Here is a 6,800-nt window from a genome sequence, read left to right as displayed (position 1 = left end):
GGAGGGCGGTTCTGTTGGCATTTCTGGCTCCAATCCACAGGCAACATGGGGCCCTCGGGGGTTTGTGTGGGGTTTCCTCAGTTCTCACTCCTGGCAGCAGCCTGGGCGGGCCGACCAGCACAGCTTCAAACGCAACTTGCTGGAAAGGAGCTGGGGCTTCCTCCTCCCCTGCTGGGGGTGATGTACTCCTGTCCATCTGTGGCCCCTGTAGGTCTTGGGGAAAGTTGAATCAGACGATTTCTAATCCCTCTCTCATCCCTGGCCTTTCTTCTTTTCTATTTAAAGGTGGTTGCTATCCTGCCTTGCCTTCCTTGGGCCGTGCACTACGAAGTGTTTTTGTCAGAAGCTAGGAGACTGTGCCGTTCTCACCAGTGTGCGCAAAAGCTGAGGTTTCTGAAAGGGGGCCAGGCTGAGACCCTGCCCCATGGGAGACTCGATACTGTGGCTGTGGCCTCCTGACCTGGGGTCTGACCCCGGAGGCTGGCAGGGCCTGCTGCCCCCTGGATGCCTGAGCATATGTGCGCATGATGTAGAAAGCCACGCCGAGACCAGGGTCTCAGCCTCAGCAAACCCTGGTTCCTCAGTACCAGATTACTTTTTACTGCCCTGGAATGTTGCTCACTGTACATGACACACCCACAGGTGTAGACATCAACAAGCTTTCTAATGTGCTGGCCTGTCCTCGTGAGGGGCCTAAGGCACAGAGAGACCCCCCTTGCTTAGGACCACACCCTATTGTGGCCAAGCAGGACCGTGCACAGAAAACACACCTTCAGTTAAGGGGCCCAGTGCCCAGAGCAGCTGCCCTTCGTTTCCCTCTCATGCATTTGGACAAACGTGTCCTTTCTCAGCAGACTGAGTCCCAAGCAGCAGGTGCTAACTGTAACAATGTCAAGAAATGCTTCTCAGGTACCAGCATTGTATGAGCTTCTGCAAAATCAAAATGGTTTTGTAGCTCACAATGAAGTCTCCATTTGGACTGAAAAGGGCATAATTTGCTATTCTCATTTAATTTCGGCCAAATTAAAAGATGCAGAGAAGGCTGAGGTGTGCTTTTCTTGAATTCTTGCTGATAGACCAGCAGTGCACTTCAGAGATAAGACCCAGGAAGCTCAGAAGACATGGAGATGCAGAAGCATGTTTGGAATTCAGAATGACTATAATAATCTCGGAATGTGTGTCATTCCAAGCCCAAAGTCCTTTGCAATGGAATGAAATGCTAAAATGAGGAGCGAAAACCTTTCTTTCTTTTTCCATCATGTGGGAGAAAATGTGAAGCACGCTTATGGTGGCTTCCTTGGAAAAGATAACCTACCATTACGTATGTTGTTTACTATGCCAAAGCTACCCTGTGCTGGAAAAGTAACACACTTTATTACAGAGAAAGCACAACAGTTCACGAAAAAATCACACACTCTTTATTCTGTTCTCTGTCTTCTACACAAATGAGAAACAAATTCTTAAGAGACACAGGATACAGTTTGCCTCCACCCTGAGCACCAAGAACAGAGCTGCCCTGTCCCCTCCCCACAATCCCAGTGGTCTGGGCCAGGTGGTCACTGAAAGCAAATCTGGTTTGCAGCAATTCATGGGAGGAGCTTGGTTTGCAACCAGGGAGAGTGACGTGGGGGAGTTAGAGATGCTGAGAACCTTTACACACACACAAAACTTTTACCAAAAATAAGTTGCTGCAAAAGCTGCCATGCAGCAGAATTTGTGAATGGGGTACAGTTTGTCCAGAGCCAAAATTTGTGAATGGGGTGTAGTTTGTCCAGAGCCGAGCTTATGAATGGGGCATGCCTCAGGATCAGATGCAGATGTAAGTGTGCCATGTGGCCCACAAGTGGCTGAATGGGCTCCCCCCCCCCGCCCCCGGGGGGAACCATCCCTTATAACTGGGGCTGCAGGAGGCATCACCAGCCCAGCCTTCTTGGGTCACCCTCAGTGCCCTCAAAAGATGAAGCTCTGGGCTCCGCTCTGCCAGACTGAGGGAGTTGCCCCCTGGGACGGCTCAGCACAGGCATGCAACCTCCTCCCCACCCCGGCCCAGGGCTGCCGGGACTCCATCCACGCGGGATGGAGTCCTCATATCCACATTTGCCTGACACCATAGCAGGAAGTACAAGTGCTCAGTAGACCCTGAGGTCCTGCCGGGCAGGAAGAGAAAGACTCGTCTGACTACTTAATTCCACTCTCCATCCCAACCCGGGCACAGAAAAACACACCTTGTTAAAAAGAAAACAGTTAAACAGTGCTTCCAGAAGCAAGCACACACAATAAAATAAAATTTAAAAAGAGGCACTACCACCAGAACAAAGAAAGAATAAAGGTGGGGAAAATCAGATGAAACAGGGGCCACATGACTGGAACAACACGCACCGGGAGCCCCACGCCTGGGCTGACCGCGGCCGCGCGGCTGCACCTGCGTCTCCCCTGCCGGGCGGTTCACGTTGTGAGGGGATGTGCCAGCCGTGCTGTGTACTCATTCGTCGTCACTGCTAGCAAGGTACTGGGCACACAGGCAGCGGTCAGTAATGTTTGTTGAAAGAAGAAAAGTTGCCCCTTTCTGAATTGCATTTTAGCGGTGGAGGCCCCCGTAGGAACAAGCCGGGTAAACCTCACTCTTCCACGTCCTGTCGGGCTAGGAGAGCTGCCGTCACTGCATCTCAGTGGCCAACGTGGGGACCTGCATGGGAGATTCTCCATCTCAGGACCGGAAGAGCTGGGGTGCACTACATTTTGCTTGACTCGGGTATGCTGTTTGCCTGCTGACACTGCGGAAACTGTCTCCAAATGCCACACAGGCTCAGTACTATTGTAAAATTATACTACCAGCTGCTAGATCTTATTATCACACATGTTACTCTAAGAGTACAATGTTACTATATCACCCATTTGTTGTAATTTTTTTCTTTTTTGAGACGGAGTCTCGCTCTGTCACCCAGGCTGGAGTGCAGTGGCCGGATCTCAGCTCACTGCAAGCTCTGCCTCCCGGGTTCACGCCATTCTCCTGCCTCAGCCTCCCGAGTAGCTGGGACTACAGGCGCCGCCACCTCGCCCGGCTAGTTTTTTGTATTTTAGTAGAGACCGGGTTTCACCGTGTTAGCCAGGATGGTCTCGATCTCCTGACCTCGTGATCCGCCCGACTCGGCCTCCCAAAGTGCTGGGATTATAGGCTTGAGCCACTGTGTTTTAAATTTTTACATTTGCTTCCTTTGCAATGACATAGCTCAAGAAAATTTGTTTCGTTTAAAATTCTTTTTATTTTATTTTATTTTATCTTATTTTATTTTATGACTGGGAAATTTTATTCTGAGAAGGAGTCCAGAGGCTTCACTGGAGGTATGTGGCCCATCAATCTGTTAAGCAAACAAGCAAACAAAAACAACAAAAAACAATTCTTCTTAATATTCCCAGCGGCGTAATACATGAACTAAATATCTTTCAGGGGCTCCTATCTCAATGTTTTTTCTTGCAAATGAAAGATTTCTTTTTATATTACAAAAGAAATATTCTTTTGATATTTCTTTTGATAATAACTGAATAGCGGTGAGTTCCAGTGTCGTTCATCACGAAAAAAAAAGAAAAAGGAAGAAACAGCATTTCTACAGAATAAAAAAAGATTAGTAAACTTCAACATCCACTTTTGATTTAAAAACTCCTAGAAAACTGTGAAACAGACTGCTCTCAACCCCATAAAGAATGTCACCAAGAAACCTACAGCAAGCATCCTGCTCTGACTGTGAAATGTCTCTTTAGAGAAAGGGATCATTGCCCGTCCTTACCACTTCTGTTTGACATTGCACTGGAAGATCTGAGTACTTCAATAAGGCAAGAAAAGGAGTGAAAGGCATGGGACTTCTATAGAAGAAGTAAAACTGTCACTTTTCACAGATGATATAGCCATGTAGGTAGAAAATCCAGAATAATCCATAGGTAAATTACTAGAATTAATGAGTACATTTTGAAAAGTTCCTGGGTTGTGGCCAATATGTAAAAGTATAAAAATCAATTGGATATCTTTCTACTAACAGCAAACAAAATTTTAAAAAGAAAGAAAGAAAACGTGGCAGATGCTTGCAGTGCCTGAGCTACATCCCATTGGCCAACCTGATTTCAGCACAGCCGTGGTGGACAGTTCCACGCGCATTCCAGGGCCCGCATCAAGGGAGCATCTTGAGGTTTCTGCGTTTCTGCCTCCAGACATTCCACCAAGGAACAGCAGTCCCTGCGCAGAGGCTCAGAGGCACGCAGAAGGCCGGGAGCATCGACATCCCTGAGGTGGCAGAGGGTGGGACCACTGGCAAATGTGCCAACCTGCTCGTTGTGGGGGAAACCCTGAGGTCCATTCATTTCTGTGAGACCAAGTTGCGACTGTCCACAGTGGTTGTGAGTGCCCACCGTGATTCTAGTTCAATAACACACTTTTCCGGCCTCCCTCTCTTCCCTGTCCCACCCGCCTCTCTGGAACTTGGGCGGCCTTCTAAATAAACTCCCCTCTGCCATGTTCGTCCTTCAGAGGCATGTAAACAAAGGCCACTTACAGCAGCATCAACCCATACCAATAACTACTAGTAAATCTTCCAGGAGGTGTGCCAGGCCTCTCTGCACATAGTAAAATATTATCATGAGAAGTGAAAAATAAATGAATGGAAGTATATAAAGTACTCATAAATTAGAAGACTACATAGGGTAAAGGTATTAATTCACTCAAAATTGATCTATATATTAAATGCAATTTCAATCAAAACCCAAGAAACTTGTTTTAAGGAAACTTGGCAAGCTGATTATAAAATTTTATAAAAATTCAAAGAGCAGGCCGGGCGCGGTGGCTCAAGCCTGTAATCCCAGCACTTTGGGAGGCCAAGACAGGCGGATCACGAGGTCAGGAGTTCGAGACCATCCTGGCTAACACGGTGAAACCCCGTCTCTACTAAAAAATACAAAAAAAGCTAGCCGGGCGAGGTGGCTGGTGCCTGTAGTCCCAGCTACTCGGGAGGGTGAGGCAGAAGAATGGCGTGAACCCAGGAGGCGGAGCTTGCAGTGAGCTGAGATCCGGCCACTGCACTCCAGCCCGGGCGACAGAGCGAGACTCCGTCTCAAAAAAAAAAAAAAAAAATTCAAAGAGCAAAGAAGAGCTAAGACACTCTTGAAGAAGAAACACAAGGCAGGAAACGTGTGCTACTAAATATTAAGATCTTTTCAATTTATAGGAATTAATATAACATGGTACTGGTGAAATTATAAGCAGAGACCAATAGAACAGAACTGATAGCCAGAAACAGACCTCTAAATTTACAGTTAATCTATTTACAAAGAAGATGGTGATAAAGAGTGAGGACAAGCTATTCTTTTTAATAAAAGGTTCTGGGATAATTAGATATGACATTTTTTAAAAAAGAAGGCTTGATTAGTACCTCATACTGTGCATATAAATCAATTATACATGGATTGTAGAACTAACTGCAAAAAATAAAACCAGACAACATGTTGAATGTAACATAGGAAAATATCTTCATGAGTTTGGGATAGGAAAAGACTTCTTCCCTGGGACCATCTCCACCCCCCACCAAAAAAAAAAAAAAAAAAAAAACAACCTTTAAAAGATTTGATAAGATTGTCTTTAATAAAATGAATAATCTCTGTTTGTCAAAAAGTCCATTAATAAAGTGAGAATGAGAGCTACAGATGGGAAGAATTTGCTTATAATACAAAGAACTTGTATCCGGGATAAATAAATCTGTAAGACTAAGAAAGACAACCCAAGATGAAACTGGGCAAGAAACTTGTTCCTGTCACATCCAAACACAGGAGCCACAAAGCCACAGTCTTTGTCACCTCTCACTGCTTCTGTAGGTCACAAAGTCGGCAGTGGCCTTGCCAGGCAGCTCCGACGTGGGGTCTGTCCCAAGGCCACCTTCAGATGGTGGCTGGCACTGGGCCCTCTCAGAGGGGTCTTCCCCACTATTCTAGTGCTTGCTGTGAAACAGCTGGGCCACCCTGGTGTCTCTCTTTATCTCCAAAAGGCCCACACCTGGTCCCGACACACAGAGTGCTGCGCGGAAGCCACACCGCACTTCCCATCTACTCACCGAGGCTGTCACAAAGTCTAACCCAGATTCGGGGGACAACTGCACCCCACCCCTGTGAGAAAATAAGTAAAACCATTGCAGATGACCTTCTGCCACAGGTCATTTACACTTACACTCTTCTCCCTACAAAGCACACTTGCTTCCAACGCAGCACGGGCCACCGCTCTCCTGGCATTGAGCTCAGGGATGAGATCCTGGAACCCACTGTGCGCGTGCCTGATGACCTCCTGGGGTGTGGTTCCTGGAGGGTGGCACCACGAGGAGAGTGTCTGTCTGAAGACCTGAGAACTGAAGAGACAAGGTGTCATCACACACCCCCATGTGTCCTGGGCAGACACAGGTCAGTGTGGTGGGTGCCCTCTTTCCAAATGGAGAATTGGAGACATCGCAGCCACCAGGGCACAGAAACTCAGGAATCCACGTGGGCACTTGCAGTCAAGGCGTTGACAAAGTTTCATTCCTCCTGCCCAAGAAAGCCCCTCGTGGCTGCAGGCTCTGCCCCCTGGACTCCGGGCTCTGTCCTCTGAGACTTCATGTTCCACAAGAAACAGCCAGCGCATGCCTCCATGTCTTCAGTGGCTACACCTGTCTCTTTGGGGGGCTTCTCTCACCCAGGGGTTTCGAGGTACAAAGGCCTCTTTTGATTTTTTTTTTTTTTTTTTTTTTTTTTTTTTTTTTTTTTTTTTTTTTTTTTTTTTTTTTTTTTTT

Source organism: Rhinopithecus bieti, unplaced genomic scaffold, assembly GCF_001698545.2.
Source record: "Rhinopithecus bieti isolate Rb0 unplaced genomic scaffold, ASM169854v2 scaffold_50877, whole genome shotgun sequence".
In the NCBI taxonomy this organism is placed as follows: Eukaryota; Metazoa; Chordata; class Mammalia; order Primates; family Cercopithecidae; genus Rhinopithecus; species Rhinopithecus bieti.
This window is presented reverse-complemented; position numbering follows the sequence as displayed.